The sequence below is a fragment of the Pleurodeles waltl genome, chromosome 7 (genome assembly GCF_031143425.1).
Source record: "Pleurodeles waltl isolate 20211129_DDA chromosome 7, aPleWal1.hap1.20221129, whole genome shotgun sequence".
Lineage (NCBI taxonomy): Eukaryota > Metazoa > Chordata > Amphibia > Caudata > Salamandridae > Pleurodeles > Pleurodeles waltl.
The window spans coordinates 545929486-545950985 of record NC_090446.1 but is presented as its reverse complement, the minus strand read 5'-3'; the positions used below and the strand labels follow the sequence as shown (position 1 = coordinate 545950985).

At 45.3% G+C, this 21500-nt stretch overlaps 1 protein-coding gene across 1 annotated transcript in view; it reads right to left on the bottom strand.

The window, feature by feature from the left end:
• LOC138246919 (vomeronasal type-2 receptor 26-like) overlaps positions 1-21500 on the bottom strand; it is a 410539-nt gene that overhangs the window by 26831 nt on the left and 362208 nt on the right. The window lies entirely within an intron of this gene.

Genomic DNA, 21500 nt, shown 5'->3' with positions numbered 1-21500 from the left:
CTGAAAAGGAGTTATGCCCCCTCTCTGCAGCCCATGCTTGATGAGGCAGAAGTCCTGCATGGCTTCCTCCTGGGCAGCATCTGTGAGCATCACTCCGTTCTCTATACAAATCAGCTCTGAACCTCCACAACTACTAGAAGGTTCTACACACAGATATATTCCAGCATTTACACAGTCAGCCAACCAGGCAACAGCAGCTACTGTCACTCACCTGAGATTCCTCCGTATTACCGCCACGAGCACCATGCTTCCCTTCTTAGGTATACAAAAAATTAATGGATGAAATGCTTGCATTAATCTCAGCCACTGGTAAATACGCCAGGCTGCATCCCAGTTAATAGTTCTTTTGCACAATATACCACCTTAGGTTGGATCCAATCAGATACAAATCAGTCTTGATCCTGCTCCAATAGCAACAGTTCAGCTTGAAGCCATAGGCTAAGTCCTCCGTGACCCTTTGCTTTTGTTTCAGGCTGCTGCAAGTGTGAGCCCAGACGGCCCAGTTAGGCCTGGGTGCGGCTTGCGGGAGACCTAGTGAGCTCCCACTCAAGCCCTCTCTACCTTGTGGCACCCACTCAAACATCATTAGCTGTCTTGAAGACAGGTTGGCTGGACCTCGGCGGAAATAAGAAACATAACAAGTAACTGTCCTTCAACTAACCAGGAGCATTCCATTATACATCAGCGAAATAGGATCACCCTAATGCTCTCCACGTCGCTCTATGCCAGAAAAAAGCCAAAGCAGCGGCCCTCCTTCATCATCAACTCCACCATCGCCCTCAGCCTCCCTCGTTTCCTCCATTCATGAGGCGGTCGAACTGGGAGTGAAAGGAAGGCACCAAAGCGGAAATCCTATGGTTAAAACATCTGCCTCAAATTGATCAAAAGGGTTGAAAAGAGAAATCTTCATAAAATCGGCAGTCACACATCTATAGGACCAGATATTACTTCCACACTTTCCTCTGGCAACCTCTATATGAACTTTCAAACTGGCAATGAGAGGCAATTAAGGACTGATGTTGAAGCCTCCATCGGCCCAACCTCCACAAGTGCCCTGAGAGGAAAAGTCTGGCAAAGTAAGCAGACAGTGGTTGCCCAAGTTCATGCACCATCTCCTTCTCCAATTAGAGGGACAAAGAAAGCCTAATGTACCTGGAAATGTGAAATCTGTCGGACCTCTTTCTGTTCACAGTTGAGGCCCAAATCGAAGAGACAGTAGCCCAAACCCCTATATTTGCCAGAGCCCAATTAGATAGGGTCACCCGCCAACCCAGGCCCCGTCACTCCCTGCTACCAGCCCCTCCTTGGTCACCATCAGCACCTTGCAAGAAACGATAGCCAGGGCACTCCTCTGGCAATCTCAAAAGAACGAACTGTAGATAGACAATACAATCACTGGCTACCCACGTGTCATACTTGGGGTCCAAAATAATCTTGCTGGAGAGGCTACTGGGGGCCCCTGGGTGAAAAGAGCCATGCCCCTTCACACCGATAATACACAAATTAAATATTTTATTTGAAATATTAGCAACTTCAGTGTATAGCGCACAGACAAGGCACAGAGGGATGGAATACATAAACAGCACACAACTCCCACAATGAATGGCCCTGTCCGTACAAATGCACCAACTTGCTGGACAACGATAGCCACAGTCATCAAGGCATCATCACGGTGGGCTAGGTAGAGGGAGACTAACACTTTACCCTCACTTCGTCTTGAGGAAGATGTCAGAGAAACAGCACATCCTAAAAAGGAGATAATTGACTCTAGGGGCAGCAAACATCCCAGCAGTGCACCCAGGCCTTGGACCTAAGAAGTTTTTGTTCATATTTGTACCACATACAAAGCCAAACAGTTCAGCCCCACATGGCAAGATCTTGATCAAGGGGACCAAAGAAGCAAAACAAAGCGATGCTCCGACTGTGATAATCACAGCTGGACTGACTACGGACATTGAGAGTGAGTGTGCATCAGTTAGTGCCTCACTCAACAACAGCCATAATGAACAAGGAGATGAGGGGCCACAGCTGAACTTGGTCAGTCCGTTGGATCCAATGGATGGCTTAACAGCCTCTTTAGGCCCAGGAAAACAGACAGTAGACACAGCCACACAGTGAGACTGCCTGCAGTTTAATGCAATAAACAAGCCACAACATGGCCAAGAGGCCAGGGAGACTGCAGGGGGGCTGCATGGAATCCAGTCACCGTTATGTCCCCTTTCAACAGCGACAGTCATCAAAATGAACAAAGGGCCAACAACCCCCCAGAACCCATTTATTGCTGAGCCTTCTTAAAACAACAAAAGACACTTCAAAGCCGATGTTAGACCCTCTGAGCCTCTTACATCTAAGAAGTCTAATGCGCCTGCCTTCCATACTAGGCAGAGTCGATTATGAGGGACCTCAAGAGGGCTTTGAGTTGGCCTTTATTTCTCATTTTCACCCCAAGGGAGGGCTTCTATGACACAATCAACAGAGGAAAGCTCTTACGACTATTCCATCACATTTCTTCACTGAAAGCTCTCACATCAGACAATCTAGCCTGGGTAAAGTTCGTACACATGTCTAGAAGTGGAAACACGAAGGCCACTTTAACAAGCTGGAAAAGGGAAGATCATAGAGATGCCATCCTAGATGAAAAGAGAACATTTAAAGGTTTGGGAATAGAGCTCCAAAAGCCACATCCACCAAAATACCCCCACGTGCTACAACCTCACGAATAACCTAGATCAATCAAAAGCAGATTGAGGGGGTGCTGCTGGTGGGAATCACAATAGAATTCTAGGATGTTAGACTTGGCATTCTTGGGGTGGTCTCCCCAAACTTTTTGCCTCTGTTTCCCAGGTTATTGATGTGTTCTGGACTCTGTTTCTCCTGTTTTTGATACTCTGGGCACTTTACCATTGCTATCCAGTGCTAAAGTGCAAGTGCTTCTATGTAAAATTTATGTGTAATTGGCTTTCCAATATTGGCATATTTGATTTACTAGTAAGTCCCTACTACAGTGCACTAGAGGTGCCCAGGGCCTGTAAATCAAATGCTACTAGTGGGCCCGCAGCACTGGTTGTGCCACCCACATGAGTAGCCCTGTCAACATGTTTCAGACCTGCCATTGCAGTGTCTTTGTGTGCAGTTTTAAACTGCCAATTCGATTTGGCAAGTGTACCCACTTGCCAGACCCAATCCTTCCCTTTTCGTACATGTAAGGTACCCCTAAGGTAGGCCCTGAGTAGCCCCATGGGCAGGGTGCAGTGTATGTTTAAGGTAGGACATATACTAATGTGTTTTATATGTCCTAACAGTGAAATACTACCAATTTGGTTCTCACTGTGCAAGGCCTATCTCTCTCATAGGTTACCATAGGAACTGCCTTTAAATAGTCTCGGAACTCACAATTAAAAAATACATATTTTGGCAAAGGTTGTTTTTAGATTGTGTGTTTGAAAATGCCACTTTTAGAAAGTAGGCATTTTCTTGCTTAAACCATTCTGTGATTCTGCCTGTTTGTGGATTCCCTGTCTGGGTCAGTTTGCCAGTTGGGCTGTTTGCACCTCTTCTCTAGACAGTGACACAAAAGGAGCTGGGGTGTTGCCTGTGTATCCTGATGAGCCATCTGTGCTGGGAGGGAAGGAAGGAGTAGTCACTCACACCTGAAAGGACTGTGCCTGCCCTCACTCAATGCAGTCTCCAACCCCCTGGTGTGTGTCTGGGGCCTGGCCTGGGCAAGGCAGGATCTTGCAAACAAGAGAGACTTTCCTCTGAAGTTTGCCTACTTCAAAGGCCAAAAGGGGTATATGTAGTGGACCTAAAACCCCTGAAAATTAAATCACTTCAAGAGGAACCTCTACCAAGGAGAAGAGCTGAAGAGCCGAGGAGAAGTGCTGCCCCTGCCTGTGACTGTGCTTTGTTGGGCTATACTGCAGTTGCTTCTTTTCCCTGTGAAAGGGGACAAAGACTGGACATTGTTGTGCATTACTGCTTGAGAATAATCTCCAAGGGCTTGAATTGAGCTTATTTCCTGGTGTTGAAGTCTCTGGGCCATCAAAGACTTACCCCTGCCAGCACCTGGACTCTCTGCTGAGACTCCTGCCCTGCCAAGTGGTGCCCTATCCAGTCCCTGGGCCCTTGAAAGGTGAAGCTGGCAGACAAGAACTGAAAATCCACGTACATGACACCGTGCAGGGAAATTTACGATGAACCTTCCGCAAAGCAGCTGATAAACGAAGCACTGCAAGCTTTGCGGCTGCAATCGATGCTCCACCTGCATCACAGCTGGTAGATTGAGGCATCGCACCTGGAGAAACGACAGGCAAAACCCACTTATGGAGGCTGATAATGACGCAATCCCCATGCAGCGCGTTTTTCTAACACCTTGCAACCGGATTTTCCACGCATGCGTGGATCCGAGGTGCCCCATCCGGAAATTGACACATCGCTCTCTTGCAAGGGAGAAAAATGACGCATCGCCGAACTGACCGGAAAAGGAAACGACACGTGGCCTCACTTGCGAGTAAGGAATCTACGGATGGCTACCCTTCTCCAACACACGCTCAACCTTGAGGCTTTATTTCTGACGCCAACCAGGTACTTTGCGCAACAACAGCGTCCTCACTATTTTCTATGTATTAAGACTCTTATTCTTTTGAAAATTCATATCTTGACTTGTGTATATTGGATTTTTGTTGTTTTGATCTTGTTTGATTTAGATAAATATTTCCTATTTTTCTAAACTGGTGGGGTGTCGACTTTGTAGTGTTTTCACTGTATTACTGTGTGTGTTGGTGCAAATCCTTTACACATTGCTTCTGAAGTTAAGCCTGCCTGCTCGTGCAAAGCTACCAAGGAGGTGAGTGGGGGATTAACTGAGGGCGATTTTACTTTGCCCTGACTAGAGTGAAGGTCCTTGCTCGAACAGGGGTAACCTGACTGCCAACCGACTACCCCCTTTCTAACACAGGAGCACCCAAAAATTAAACTATTTTAACAATATCATGCTTGCAAAGCCAAAGGAAGGTGAGATGCGGCAGAACATGCAAAGAGCACAATGACTGGAGGATGGTTTGCACACTCTTTATTGGTGGGCACGAAGCTGTATCCATAGTTCCACAACAGCCCACCGGTACGGAAAAAAACACCATGTCCCACCTTACAATAACATTATGGAAGGTGGCCGGCCTCAAGACCATCAGGACAAGCAAGCAAGAACTAGCTTTACTGGACAAAAGCAACCTTCTCTGTATGTAAGAGACCTGGACCCCTACCTTATCAATTTATACAAGGATTTTACAAAATGTTTAAGGTGGCCTCGTGTCCCAGTCTCTTTGGACATACTTCAGGGGCCCTGTCTATCTTTGTTAAACACACATGCAAGTTAGAGGGCACTCCAATCAAACTCAACATTCCAGCCTTTCAAGTAGCCCTGATAACAGGAAGACAAATTAAGCACAAAATAGCACCTTTGCTGCTCCTAACTGCTACCTCAAAGCACCAGAAGCAGGAAGGCTCCCATAGAGGATGACCTCTGTACCTGCTTGAAAGATCTCTTCACGGATTTCCCAACCCACGAAATACTGATCCATGGGCTAGGAAACTCAAAAGAACAAGAAAAGATGAATGACCTACTAATGACTCAGTAGTTGTCCTCGGGTCAACAACTTTCTGAGGCACAAGCTACGTATTGTCTCTTCCCTCCCACCTGCAAAGGCATTTCAACAATTGATTATGTTTTGCTGTCAGACCCCTTAGCAAGCCATCTCACCAACCTTGAGACTGTTAATAGACCAGAAAGTGATCACAGTCTCCTGAGCCTCACCCGGGGGGGGGGGGGGTAAACAACAGTCAAGGCGGATAGATGTAATACAATGAGCTCCTCAACACGGGAAGAATCAATGAATCTTTTAAGGATAATCATGGGGGGCCTGGAAGACACTCCAAAGGTCACCACCTGGTTAGGGAGGCAGATCTCTGAAAGAGCTAACAACTGCCAAACATGGCACCCCCTTATAGGAGACTTGATAGCCTCCCTTCTACACCACCACAACACATAGGCCAGAACAAGAAAAAACAAGCAAGGGAGGTTACAAATCCAGCATAACAAAATAATTGCCTCCACGCAGGGATCCCTACAGAGAGACCTTCATCACAACACAGAAAAAGAAAGCCCTAGATCAAAAGGAGTGGGTAACGATATTCCAGCTATTGAAGGAAAAACATCAGGCCCACATCTAGGACTACAGCAAAAAAAATAAAAAACACCAAATGCTCGTGGGAAAATTGAATCTTAAAGGGAGCATGGATAAGCTATGTGGAGGAGCTTTACACAGATAATCCCTCACTTCCTGGCCAAGCAGTAATGCTGGGGGATGCGGACACAAACCAGGGCCTTTCCCCAAAACTAATTTCCTGTTCCTCAGCTGTAGAAAAATAGGGCTAGTGAAAAAAGATGGTACATCTGGCCCTAATGGTCTCCCAGTCAGCATATTTAAATGTGCCCCAGAAGCATGGTCAAGACTTCCAAATCCTCTTTTTAACCACACATTCCTAATATGCCAATTCCCAGATGCATGGAGGGGATCTATTTTCCATATTCAAGAAAGGGACTGGACAAGCCATCAAACTATTGCATCATAGCGCCCCTTGATCTAGAGGCTAAAGGGTCCTACTCAAACAACTGGAGGCCTGAGCCACTGAACATGAAGTTCTACCCTTTTTCCAGACAGACTTCTGGGTTGCAGCATCTACAGTCAATAACAACACAGTACTTGCATTTTTGAGCCACTGAGCAGCACTGAAAAAAATAGCTACCACTCTTCTTCTACTTTATAGACTACAGTGCAATGTTTGACAGGGTTGACTGGTCTGCATTATGGAGAAAACTGGAAGCTTGGGGCGTGTCCTCAAAACTATTAAGGGCAATAATTTAATCAGCCTGCTTTATTGAGAAAACTGGAAGTATGGGACGCCTCCTTAAAACTATTAAGGGCAATAATTTCATTATAAACAGGTAGGTGGGTCCAAGTAAAAAATGGACCTAACACAGTCACCCCCAAAATTCATAGCCTGAAACAGGGATGCGTACTCGCTTCTCTCCTGTTCAACGTATACACAGTTGATCTTTGAATAGTCATGGAGGGCGCCAGTCATGTTCCTCCCAAACTGGACCCAATCAAACCCTACATTATTCAATACACTGATGACATTGTGATAATGTATAATTATGAAGCAGGCATCCAGCAGGTCCTTAACACTCTAAATGCTTAACGAGAGAAACCGTCTTAGGGTAGCTGAGGACAAGACTGAGGTCCTCATCTTTGGAAGATACAGGATTGAGAAACCTCTCACCTGGCACACTGGGGGGGAAGAAAGATCATTGACATAGCCAGGAAATAAAAATATCTGGAATTTTGGTTCTCAGCAAACTCCAAACACACCACCCATCTGAAATTCCTGAGAAAGAAATGCGCAGCAATCATTCACGTCCTCAACCCATTGAACACAACACTAAGCAGTGCCTATCCTATACTCAGGGTTCATAAATGCAACCCTTCTTCCCAGTCTGCAGTATAGTCTCTAGGCCTTCCCAGGAGCTTGTGCCCCAGCCTTGGGGCTTGTTCATTGCATAGGGCACAGGAAAATATTCCAGCTGCCACATTACATTCGTCGGACGAGCCTCAAACTGGACTTTGGCTTGAAGAATCATGCATTAACTTGCCAATCCGCCATACTGAAATACTACATTAGGGTCCTGACGGCACCCAGCAACTCATTAAAAGCTCACCTGAAAGGGATTTTTGACACCCAGGGCAATCCCAGGCACTGGTGTCTGTGGGATGCCAACATGTCCCATCAAGTTGAACAAACTGGGTTAAAGAACAGGAACTCTCATACTCAGCCTGGAAAAAGACAATAAACAGGCCTTTGAAGCAAACCTCCAGGGCCCAGGACTTCACCTCACTAATGAACTTGCCTACCGTTCTCCCCCCAAAACAACTCCTACCTGGCGGAAAAACCACAACCATATTTACTAGAAACAATAACAAAAAGGACCCTCAGAGCGATTTTGTACATGAGATTATTAGGTTTACCAGTAACAGAAGTTAATCCAGCATGGACTTGCAGGTCATGTAGCTACAAGCATGAACCATGGCTGCACCTCCTGTGTTTCTGCCCCAAGCCAGACTTACCTAGGAGGAGACTGTTGAAGCCAATCTTTCTGACCCAAGGTACTCGCATCTGCTTGGAAGCATCTGTGCTCTGCTTCACTCACTGTAGCCCATCTGTCCTATTGAGGTGCAGAAATATTGCTGATGAACACAGAAAGCTGCTTCTTATACAAGTGAGTGGTCCACACCATTCTCCCTATGTTTGATGTTCTCAATGGATAGTAAATCCCCTTGCCCCACATCTAAATCACCAAGGATAGCTTCTAGAGAATCAGTGGGGGATAAATCAGGGTCAGCTTTCATCACAGACGTGTCTTCAATGTTAGTACATAACTGCATTAACCAAGGCATACAATTCCCCAGAAGACAGTCAATGCACTTTATCTAGAATGAATGGCTTGTGGAGAATTATACGTGGTCCATAATTTTATGGTTTCCGTTGTGTGCGCACCGAAGCACCCCGCCTTACATCCCTCTCCTGTTCCAATCTCTGGAGGGGAGGTTTTCAATCTAGTTGCTGCCAATTGTCCCTCTCTGAGATGGCAAGTGCATAACTCAAAATGTAAAAGGTTGTCAACCAATGCACTATACCTCATCTGTACTGCAATATAATTAGCTGTCACATTAGATGTGTCTCCTTGGGTAGATAATATCAGACCTAACTGTGGAGAAGCAATTACGTTGCATCCTAAACCAAAAAATAACCTTATTAATCAATGTTTCAGTGTTTTCATAAGAGCCATCCCCCAATTTAGGCACTTGGGTTAAATAAATCATATCCTTGTGGTCTAAAATGTCTTTCTTGGGCCTTGGGTGAAACCTTTCATCTGGGGCATAATCATCTCCTGAGGGACAATGCCTCAAACTTGAATTAAATTTTACGCTTCATCAGTCCCAGGAATTAAGATTCTCCAAATAGCCATTAGTATCCCTGAGAGCAACTGTGTTAAAGTTGCCAGTGAATTTAGTAACTGGTCTGGCCCTCCCATCAGGACAAATAAATTGCTTTGTTACAAGTGGGTTGCTAGTCGCCACAGGGCCCATCCAAGGAACACAAATAGCACCGTGACCAGGAACCCCCAATGTTAGCTGCCCTACAAGGGACCCACCCTCTATATGAGGTGTCTCATGATTGATTGAACTTCTCTTCAGGACTGGTACATCACTATCATCCTCCGTACATCCACTCGATCACTTACATCTATGTTCTTCTAGCTTCGTTGCAAGATTATCCATCTTGCTGCCCAAAGCAGTAACTAATGCTTTGAGTTCATCCAATTTAAAATGTAAAACTTCAGAGTCAGCAGTGTATTCCTTTGCTATTGTTCCATCTTACTACGGGGTTCATCCAAATTGTGGCCAAAGGGGCAAGCCTATTTGAACAAGCTATGCTCTTATCAATATCACTGTTAGTGAGAGAGGTAATCTGTGCAAAGCCATATTATCATTAAGTGGCCATATTGGTGCAGCCGATTCACTGGGATGTACGGCATTAGTCAATGGCTAAACTTCGGCACCCACTCAAGCGGACACTGCAGCATTCCTTGACTTCTTAAAAATGGCAGGGGCCTTACTTTGTGCCCCATTCTTTGTCCTTTTAGTTAACTTACCATTTAACAATGAATCTACCTCCCCAGTGAGATTGTCAATATCAGAGAGTGTGCTGACATCAGTACTCAAAGATGGCCCAACTGCTGCATACCACAGTGGCTTCCTTGATTTCTTGGTGCTGCTTGCTAGTGCCACAATGTTCCCCACTTTACACTTCCCCATAATTATCGCCCCACACAACGGCAGCCTATCTACTGCTGAAATTACTCACTTGTTTAATGTTTGTTCGGCTTCTCAAATATCCAGGTCCTTAAGAAAGAGGGCAGGCCCTGCCCAGCCTCTGCTTGTCGATGATGGGCAAAGATGGCTCGGTCTTTGCTCGGGCACACGCCCGGCAGGTGAGACCCGTGCCATGGGTGTAGGCAGCTGGTTTTAAGTGCCACCTGGTGCGCTGATCAGCAGTGCAGGCCTAATGCTGCACTGCCAGGTGGGAAATGTTAGAAGCTGATTGAGGCTCCCCCCTGGCTCCAGTAATCGTGGCATCCTGTGCAGCAGGTGTGGGCCGCTGAATTTATGCACCTCCTGGCATGCTGATCGGCAGTGCAGCCCCTGTACCTCACTGCCAGGTGGGAAATGTAGGCAGCTGATCCAGGCTCCCCAAGCTCTGGTAATCATGGCATCCCATGCTGTGGCTGTGGACCACTGGATTTAAGCTCCTCCTGGCACTGTGATCAGCAGGGTGGCCCTACTGCCACAGTGCCAGGTGGGAAATGTAGGCAGCTGATTCAGGCTGCCTCCCATCTCCGGTAATTGTGGCGCCCCGTGCTGTGGGTGTTGGCTGCCTGATTTAAGTGCCTCCTGGCGTGCTGATCGACAGTGTAGCAATCCTGCTGCACTGCGATATGTGATTCAAGCTCCCCCCCCCGGCTCTGGTAATTGTGGCGTCCCCACTTCCAGTTGATGAACTCAGGATCTTGTTGCTCCCGCAAGTCACCAGTACACACGATCTCATGACAGCCCAAAAGCTGATAACCAATTATTGTATCCAAAACACTTGCATTACAAGCGGAAGCTCTTTGTGTGGCGTCACTTCCAGCCCTTCCAAGATGGGAGAGTTGGCGGAGCTTCTACTTTGTGAGGTTGTCCCAAAATCTGGAAGTAGCATGGGTAGAGGAGCCACTTTAGCATCATCAATTATATTTTATTAGATGTGAGATTGTGGGTTCTCCTGGGCGATGTGAAAATTGAGAATCGCTCGGATAGTGAATACTATCCCTTGATTTTGTCCTTAAATGGGGAAGCATGAGGAAAGAGAATGGTACCTATGTGACAATGGTTCCTGAACTTATGGTCACTACTCTTCTTGGCCTACACTAGTGTCAAATCAAAACCTATATTCAAAGACTTATGATCTCTTTGTATCTCAGTTCTCTAGATATGCTGGATGTCTGCTCTCAGACATCCCAATTTTTAATGTACATAATCAGTTATTCATAGTATTGAAGGAATTGTTCTATAAGGAAAATCATGGGAAGGAGTAAAACAGTTAGATGGTTTAATGTGGGCTGTAAAGCAGCTAAAACTCACCTGACAAAGGCTACGAAGGAGGAGAATAGAGAGGGGATAGTGGTAGCCAGGCGAGAATATGGTAGAGCTGTTAATAATGGAAAAAAAGAGGGGGGGATTTGATTTGGAGAGATATGTTAAAAGCAGCAGGTGTTTGTGGAAGTTGGTGGCTACAGCAGTATCTGATGGTGGGAGTCCCCATCACTACCATATCAATCCTGACATTTGGGTCTCCCACTTTACAAATTTACGTGCGCCTGAGGGTTTATCCGAGCTTGAATATAGCAAGGACCAGGTACTTATTGAGGATCCTGTATCTGAGCACGAAAGAAGGGGCCCAGGAGGTCCAGTATTTTTTACCCTTTATGATACAGTTAGGGCAATTACTGCCCTGAAAAGTGCTAAGGCCTCCAGGCCGGATAAAATTCCAGGTGAGCTCTACAAATCAGAGACATTCATTTGGAGTAGCTCTATAAACTTGCTATCTAATGCTACGTCTAAGGGAGAGGATAAACCTGAGATTTGGAGGGCTGCTGAGATCATTCCGATCTACAAAAAAGGGAATGCCGTCTGCCCCTCCAACTATAGACCCTCAAGTGTTATCGACAAATTTCAGACAATCTTTACCAGACAAGCTTTTAGAAAAACTGTTACTGTGAGTAGAGGAAGAGAAAATCTTGACCCCCCTTACAGGCAAGCTTTTGACCGAAGACCAGTACCACAGAGCAGGTTTTTCGGTTGGTTGGTCTTTACTGGAAATTTGTTTTATTAGCAAAACAAAGGCTTTACATAGCCTTCGTAAATCATAAGGCTGCGTTTGATCTTATTCCACAAAAAATGTTATGGCAAGTGTTATCGAGTGTGGGGGTTCCCCTAAACTTGCTTGAACTGATTATTAATCTGTATTCAACTGAATTCGAAGAATTGCACCCAGGTGCTTTGGGTCAGTAGGGGAGAACTGACTGATAGGATTGCCATCAGATGCCAAAGGTGTGTGCTTGCGCCCACACTATTCACTCATTATATGAATGATGTTGTGAAGGAACTCCTTGACTACAAAAATGATTCCCCTATTGTGAATAATGTAAAAATCCCCATCTTACTTTTCGCTGATGACTCCTTACTAATATCCAAAACACCAATGGGGCTGCAGGTGCTCATTGATACATTTATGAATTTTTGTATGACCAGAGGACTGGAGTTGAATGTAGGGAATACTAACTATATGATTTTTGGTCAGAGGGGAGCTAGGAATATGCCAATCTGAGTGGGTGATGTAACACTAGAAAGGGTTCCTTCTTTTGACTACTTAGGGGTTAAATTAACCAGTAATCCCAAATGGTTGCCCCAGCAAACTAAATCATCTCTAACTATAGAGCACAGATCCAGTGCCATCATCAGGGTATGTATACTACGGATGTGGAATTCTTATTTCCCAGTGAAGTTTTTATGTTTATTTGTCCTTGGGACAAGTAGGCCCAACCCCCTGCAGCACAAACCCTTTGGCTGCCAGTTTACAGAGAAGACAACTGTCTGTAGTTGAGGTAATATGTGTCCATATTTTAATGCTTTTCGATCTTGTTTTTATGTTTTGTTAATGAAAAGCCTTCATTATTAGGGTGAGCACTGTAAATAAACATTTTAAGGTCACACTGGACAGTGGTTACAGTAAAAAAAAAAAGTGTATATATATATGTTTGAAACAACAATATAAGGCTAAGTATAATGCTCCGAGAATGCTCTCTGATTAGATGAAAATGTTTGCAGAAACTTGTAGGCAAGAGTGATGATTCTGTGCTTTCAAAATAAAATGGTCAGAAAAAAATGCAAATAGGAAAAAAATGTTTTGCTACCATGAAATTTTAGATGCTATTTCTTTCAAGTCTCATTTAGTAAAATGTGTTGATGCATGCTAATATTTTCAGAAAACATTCCTAATGGGGAATCAGTGTAACCATTTTCAACAAGGTTATGGGAAGCATGAAAATAAACAGGCACTGGCAAAGCCAACCGATCTGAGATGTTTTGTGTGTCTTTTGGTTTCATCAATGTGTGACTTGTTTTGACATGGCTTTTATAACACTTTATTGTTGTGGGAGCTGCCAGGCCCCATTGTAACAAACAGTGGGAAAAAGAAAAAAAAGTTTTTGGTCTCAAAAAGCACACATTGCCACCAGTGGCATAAAAAAGGACCAGCAGACCTCCTTCAGGGGCCCCCCTCATCACAGCACCTGCCCTGAGTGAGTCTGGAGGAGGAAAGGCCCTCTATGTTCTTTGCAGGGGGGCCAGTTTTGTTACACCACTGATTGCCACAGTAGTTCCTGGCACTGAGCAAAACTACTGTACATGCCCATATGCTCCTTGTGGAAGAGCAGAATGTGATCACTCGCTGTAAAGCCAGCCGATAGAGAGAGAAATAAAAGTTTAATAAAAACTAAGGGGGTTATTCTAACTTTGGAGGAGTGTTAATCCGTCCCAAAAGTGACGGTAAAGTGACGGATATACCACCAGCCGTATTACGAGTTCCATAGGATATAATGGACTCGTAATACGGCTGGTGGTAAATCCGTCACTTTTCCGTCACTTTTGGGACGGATTAACACCTCCTCCAAAGTTAGAATAACCCCCTAAATGTCTTTGTTAACGTCAAACCTAATTAGGGACCCAATTCTTAAAGAAAGTCACAAAAGTGAACCTATGGTATGTCTTTGAAAGAGTGGCTTTCATGAATCCACAAGAACTTACAGAACTAGACCAGGAAATCGTACTCCTTGAAAATATTTGTGAACTGTATTTTAGCACGAGCAAATATGCATATAAAGATTTGCTCATGTTAAAATTCATTGAACTTTTACAAGTTTAATTTCCCTCCAACCACTTTTCCCCAACCCTTGAAGAACTTTTACTTCTGCCATTGTCAGGAGTGAATTTCCAACTTCTCTCACTATGGGAAAAGATTAGAGAAGAGCTGGTGAAAATCTTTAAAACATGCAAGTTAGTGGGTATGCAGACTCAAAGGCATTTCAGCCCTGGAACTATTGCTTACTGTTTCCTCCAGCCCAAGTATGTAGATCTGCGGAAAGGTGGCAAAATAAAGAAATTACTGTAGTGGGGATTGAAATTGTAATTATTCAAGCCTTACTATAGTAGTAGCCCTGGCATAATCTGAGAGGCTGTTATCAGCGCTCTTACGTAATGAGATTGCCGCACTACGTGGCACCAAAGGGACAAGTACATTATTTCACAACACAAGTAGATTTAAGAAGCAACCTGTCCCATGGACAAGTAGATATTTTATTAAATTCCACACCTCTGAATACTAACTGTCAATCTGTTTCTCCAGCTCTAGCAGTCTATCAGGCCAAGGCACAAGGAGCTGCCTTATTTGGCGCATGTGCTGAAGAAAATAAATTTGTAAGGAAGTTGTTAATACTACCTCCAAGCACTCCACTGACCCCACTTTATTTAGACCTTGACTTGTGGAGATTTGCTGATTTGGCCGCTTTAAAGCCTCTGGTCAATTGGGTTAGTCTGTGGTCTACCAATGAACTGAGCCACTACAGTGATTCCTTAAGAGATTTGATAACTTCAGCAAATGTCAACCACATTTTTTTGCCCTAAGTACAGAGGATCACACAAAAAATGGATTCAACCAATTTGTCTATGCCTAGGGATATCATGCAATTTACAGGCCTTAAGGATTTTAAAATATGATACAGCAGAACTAACTGTTTTCCCAGTAAGCAGATTTTTAATGACAATCTGGCATAGGCGCCATACGTTTTTAACATCATCTGATTACTATTAAATTGTATATCTTTATTTGCATCTATATATTTTACCTGACATAGTTATATTCCTTGAGTTAAAACACAATGTATTTTTATGAGGGTTCCATGCAAATAGAAATAACTTGATCTATTGGTAGTTAGAGGTCCTAGGATATTTAAAGACTTTAGAGAATCAAGTATGAATTAGTGAAATTATCTGCACTCTTGAGGATAATTGACGTCTTATCAAATATTTGTTCTGGTTTTGTAATGACTGAAGTGATTTTAATAGTTTTTGTATTATTTTCTTTTTTCTGTGTTTTATTTGCATGCAATGAAATGCTGTTTTACTTTGATGGTTATAGACAACTGAATAAAGTATTTATACTACTACTATTGAATCTAAAGGGACTGAACTGTGTCATTAGGGAAGTTGAGATGCATTTAGCTTGGTAAAGAGTGCCAGTGGAAGGGCCCTTGGATGAATACTATCATAACATTTTACTGGTGTGGCTACTAGTGGGGAAATGAAAAGTAAGACCAATAGCTCCTCTATGCCACCGTGTCAATTTTGCCCTATAATGGCACCACATAACCATGGTGGCAACTTCCACATGTACTCAACAATGTATTTTGCCAGACTTACTTAAAGTGTTAGAGATGCTGGGCCATATTTTATCTAAAAAAATATTTGCACAAAGCACCTCGATATCGCACTTTGTGCCGCACTCACTTTTTAATCAATGAGGTTGCCTGATCAAAACATGGCACTAGGAGAACACACTTTGACATTCCCAATAGCGAGTGCCTCATAGAGGGAGATAAGAGCATTAGGCATTTTATTAATGTAGTGTACCTGAGTTTACATACAATTAAGAGCAGTAGGCACTTTATTATTGTAACGTATTTGAGATCATATGCAATTATTACTGTTTAGCTAATTAATTTTTTTAGCCAATATTTTTTAGCTAATGTATTTTTCCAGTCACTCTTGTAGCTTGTACATTACTAGGATTGTATTACCATATTGCTTGGATATGTGTACATTTTTATGTTTGTTATTGAATAAAACAATAAATCTGACTGACACTGTGTTGCTGTTGTTTTTTTTTAAAACTACTTTGCCATCCCTCAGTCTCAGCTGTCAGTCCCAATTAGATCTTGCGGGTCAGTCTCTCTGTCCTTGCAGAAATGTTCAACTTTCAAGAGAGCCAGGCCCAAATTTACTAGCTGTTAGTGTTGCACTTGTGACATGCAAGAGGACGCAAGGCAATGCAAGACCTTAAGTCAAATTTACAAAGCCACACAAGGCCACCTTGCATGGCTCAGTGTAACCTGATAAACCTAGGGTAACACAAAGCACTACAAGCCGCTGCGTTGCATTACTATGAGTTGAGGCAGTGTTCCATTGTTAGAGTGTGGGTTTTCACAAGCATTTATTCATGGGTTTTGGTGCATTCCCAGATTTACTAGGAATAGTTAAGCTGGGAATGCATCAAAATGGTACACCATCCCAGCAGAAGTGTAACAAGGAGAAATATCTTTATTTCTCCTCATTATTTCATTTTTCTACATGTGGTGTATTCTGCAGCATGCACAGAAAGAGGAAAATGTCTCTGAGGATTGTTTTGTGCAGAAAGGTGCCCCTTACTGCAAACAACCAATCCAGACTGAATTGGCACTAGCCGGCCCTTAGTGGGCCAGTGCAGAGAGTAGTAATGCATTCATATCTTAGTAAATATGGCACATTTCTGCATTGCATCAAATGTTAGTAAATCTGGCCCTACACTTGGGTGGATGCTAATTTTTGTTGCTGTAACTGTTTGTGGAACAACCTACTCTTCTCCCTACGATGAACTTTTAACCATCCCCTCCTCTGTAAGCGGTTGAAGACCTGGATCTCTGCTTAGTAGTTGCCTCCTCCATTGTTCCTCTTTTGGTCTATGCGGTTACGTACTCTGCCACTCCTCCTTCATCAGACCTCATTGTCTGATATATGTTTGCACTCAATAAATTAAAATAAGATCATAGAGGATGTTACCTTTTCTGAAAGATTACCAGGAAGAGATTCCTTCTTGGGTATAAATTCAAGAGCATGTGCTGAGTTAATATACACACTGAGTTGTTCAGAGAAGTGAAACTAGTCGGACATCAAGAGGCATATTTACAAAGAAATGGTGCAACACAGTGCAGCAGGCAAAGTTTCTGCTCTGCATTGCATCACCTTGAGAGAGCAGGACTGCATCATATCTTCAAATAAATGTTCAGTCCATGCCATGTGGCACTTTGAGCTGCCTAGAGTCAACACAAGCACCCTTGTACCATTGTGCAAGGTTGTCTAATTTGTGGTCGGGATAGTTTTTGTGCAGGAAGGGGTGCCTTCCTGCACAACAACTATCCTTTAAGGTTATTTCCTTTTTGTTTGTGTATTGTAGAATGGGAGGAGCACACTACATTTACAGACATCCGCTCTATTTACCAAACAAATTAATGTATGTATCTACTGACCACATCAATAATTGTCTTCGGGCCTAATAATTGAGTGTCAGGAGCCACCAACATACCAACAACCCAGAACCCCCCTGGAATAGGAAGTGTACTCAGTGTGCCAAAATTTGACTCTCCATCATATTGACTCTCCTTTTGGAGTAAGGATGATGATATGCTGGTGTATTTGCTGAATATGGCAGGGCCAGTGACCAGACTGAACTCCACTTTTGATGGTTTCTTTACTATTTCTAGGTTTAGGGTCAACAAAGACAAATTAGTCCATAATCCACTGAATGCAGTTGGAAGTAATGTCAATGTTGAACTTAACTTCCAGAGTAGTCGATTCTATAGGCAGTAGAGTTGCTTAGATTTGGCTATAATGACAGTCCAAGAGGAGACACACAGACACATACTCAATACACACAAGGTTACACGCAATTTGAAAAAATCAGGGGAGAGTATTTAGCACCTGAGCAATGGAGACGTTTAACAGATGAGCTCCATGCAAGCTTTTTGAGATGGCTGATACTCATGTCTACAAGAGAAATTGCATGGAAATTGCATGGCTCCCCAGTTGCAGTGATCCTAGTAGAGCATCAGAGCAGAAACAAATGGAAGGAGAGGGCCAGATGATTTTGTGCCTACATTGTTGACGTCAATTGTTGGAGCCTGCAGACTTTTTTGGGGATGCAAGCTGAGTGCTGCAAAGGGATGAGCCAATGGGGAAAGCAACTGCTGGGAAGGGGAGTGGCACACCTGGCACCTAGTGAAAGATCACTCTGCTATAGGGGGAAAATCGAAAGCAAACTGCCAAGGGAAAAAGGCCAAAATGGGCAGTTTTGAGGTTACACTGTAAACTAGCAATGGCAAAACTAAGAGGTTTGGCATTGGCCGACAGCCTTCTGACTTTGGCAATTCTTGTTTTGTTCCTTAATGGTTTTGAATTTTTTTATTTTTGGTCAATCTGAAAAACACTGGTAAAGGAAAACAAAACTGGTCCAAAAACTTCGAGGTAGATAAAATGCTTCATTCCGCCCGAATGTTTGCGACTCTGATTTACTCTTGTAACATGGAGTTCTGGCAAATTCTGCCAATTGCTGTGTGTTGGAACGTTTTTCCCGCAAGGATCCAGGATTGTGAGCTGGTGAGCTCAAGTGAGAGTTGACAATCCCAGCGCAATTTTCTAACGTGGACAATTACAGGCGGTTGTAAACTCAAAAGGTCAAACTAAGGGGGTGATTCTGACCTCGGCGGTAAAATGCCCTTACCGCCAGTCAGAAGACCGCCATAACACCGCCGCGGCCGCGGTCAACCGCCACGGTCATTCTGACCCACAACGGCCAAACCTCCAAAAATCCGTCCTCCACTGCAGCCCGCCACATCGGCGGGCAGCGATAAACTGGAGATGACCAAACCTCCACCGTCACGCCAACAGAAATACGCCCATGCCATTGCGACCCACGAATCCACACGGCGGTCATTCAAACGCGGTATTCCATTGGCGCTACACACCGCCGCGGTCAGAATACACACACATCACCAAAACACAGCCACATTGGACAATTTGAAAAACACACACCTGATACACATACACACACCACTCCCACACAATCAACCAACTATAAAACACACACCCACATCACCCACAAACCCCTGCGACCCCAATTACTGAGAGAAGGAGAGAGAGACACAGCAGACAATCCAAAGCAAGACACACTGAGGCACACTACACCATCACACACACCACATAGTAGCACAAAGCACCACTCACTAACACACTCCTCATCACATACACCACCCCACACCTCACCCACACCACCCCATGGCACCCCAAAGGCATCCACGATTTTCGGACCAAGAACTCCGGGTCATGGTGGAGGAAATCCTAAGAGTGGAACCCCAGCTCTTCGGCTCGCAGGTGCAGCACACCAGTATAGCCAGGAAGGCGGAGCTATGGCAGCGGATCGTGGACAGGGTCAACGCGGTGGGACAGCATCCCAGGAATAGGGAGGACATCCGCAAAAGATGGAACGACCTACGGGGGAAGGTCCGGTCGATGGTCTCCAGGCACAACATCGCGGTCCAGAAGACTGGCGGCGGACCCCCACCCACCCCTCCCGAATTTACATCGTGGGAGCAAGAGGTCTTGACCATCCTGCATCCTCAGGGTCTCGCAGGAGTAGCCGGAGGAATGGACTCTGGTAAGTCCCATCTCAACTACTATATCCCCCACACCCCACCAGCATGCCAACCCACACCCCCACCCTCACCCCCAACCCCCCAGCACACATCCTTCCTGACAATGTCTCACCAGCACAACCCACCCATCCCAACACCAACTCCTGCATGCCAACACAAACCATGGGCACCCATCACCTAAGCATGACCACTGCACTAACCCCTCCCCCCCACTAAATACCCTCACAACACCTCCCTCCAGGGAATGCCTGCACTGGGGGACAAGGGCACCCACAACACGCATGCTATTGCACACACAGAAACAATAACCAAACTCTCTTACCCCATGCAGGACCCGAACGACAACACACCAGCCAGGAGGGTCCAGAAGTGTCCATCCCACCACCGGAACAGGCCCACACTGAGGATAGCAGCTCTGTCGACAGTGAACCTGATGACCAGCCCGGACCATCGGGGACCTCTGGGCAGTCGGTTCCCCTCACCCAGACACAGGCCACACCAGACCCGACCCCCTCTGCCGACACCAGCACAGCTCCCACCCAGCGGGCCCATGCCTCTGTCTCTAGGACAGCTCAATCAGCGGTGTGTCTGCCACTACAGGGCACCCAGGCTAACCCGACACCCCAACATCAACAGGGACCTGGGGGCAGTGGGAGCGGGCACACCGGCCAGGGGACAGAGGCCGGGGGAAACCGGGCAGCTCGGAGGGCTGCTGTGCGACAGGGGGGGAGGAGAGGCCCAGGGAACCCACTCTCCAAGAGGCCCTCACCACCCTCATGGGGGCCTACCACCACTCCCAAGAAACGATGGCGACGGTACTGGCCAGGTTCACTGAGATCCAGGCACAGCAGGAGGAACGCTACATGGGGTTCAGGGAGGAGCTGAGAATCATCGGGACCGCAATGGGGACCATCGTCCTGGCCCTCCACAGGATAGAGGACGCGTTGCGGGACCATGGTGCACCACACAGGGCCCCTGTCACTAGGCCGGACCAGGAACAGCCTACCACCTCCGCCGGCGCTAGTGGACAGGAGGTCCCAACACCTCGACAGCCCCCCAGAACCCCACCTCCTGCTGAAGAACAACCACCCCGTAAGAGGAGCCTGAGACCAAAGAAAAAGACAGAGTAGGATGTCAAGACCCCCGCCAGCAGGACATACCCCCTCAAGTCTTCCCACTGTCCCACATTGCCACCCTGTCCAACCATGAACTGCCTATGCTCCATCCTTCCACAGGCAAAAGAACAATGCACCTGTGAGACTGAGAACTGGACTCTGCCATGGATATTCCTCCACCCCCACCCATCACCCTTAGAATCACATGTACCGGTATCTAGCACTGTAAATAAATCACATTTTGCACACAAACCTGTTTTGAGTCATGCTGTATTATTAACAAAGGGATAACATATTACTGTTCAATTTCTGTTCTGTCAATTAGTCATGACAACATACCAATGTCAATACGCTGTATTTCATGGGCGAACCAAGCAGAAGTCAGGTACTGAGTCAGACAGCACTGAGAAGGGAAGGGAAAGGCATAAATTAATAAAAAACATCTGTGGGGAACTACAGAAAGTACAGATGCAGGAGGCTAGAAGCAATTGTGAAATGGCGTGGGTGATTCTTACCTGGGTGTTACTGGAAATACTGTTGTATCACTCTGTCCCTATTGTCTGTGTTGTCCTCAGAGTCTTCCTCCTCTTCACTCTCCACAGGCTCCACGGCTTCTACAACACCACCATCTGGACCATCCTCCTGCA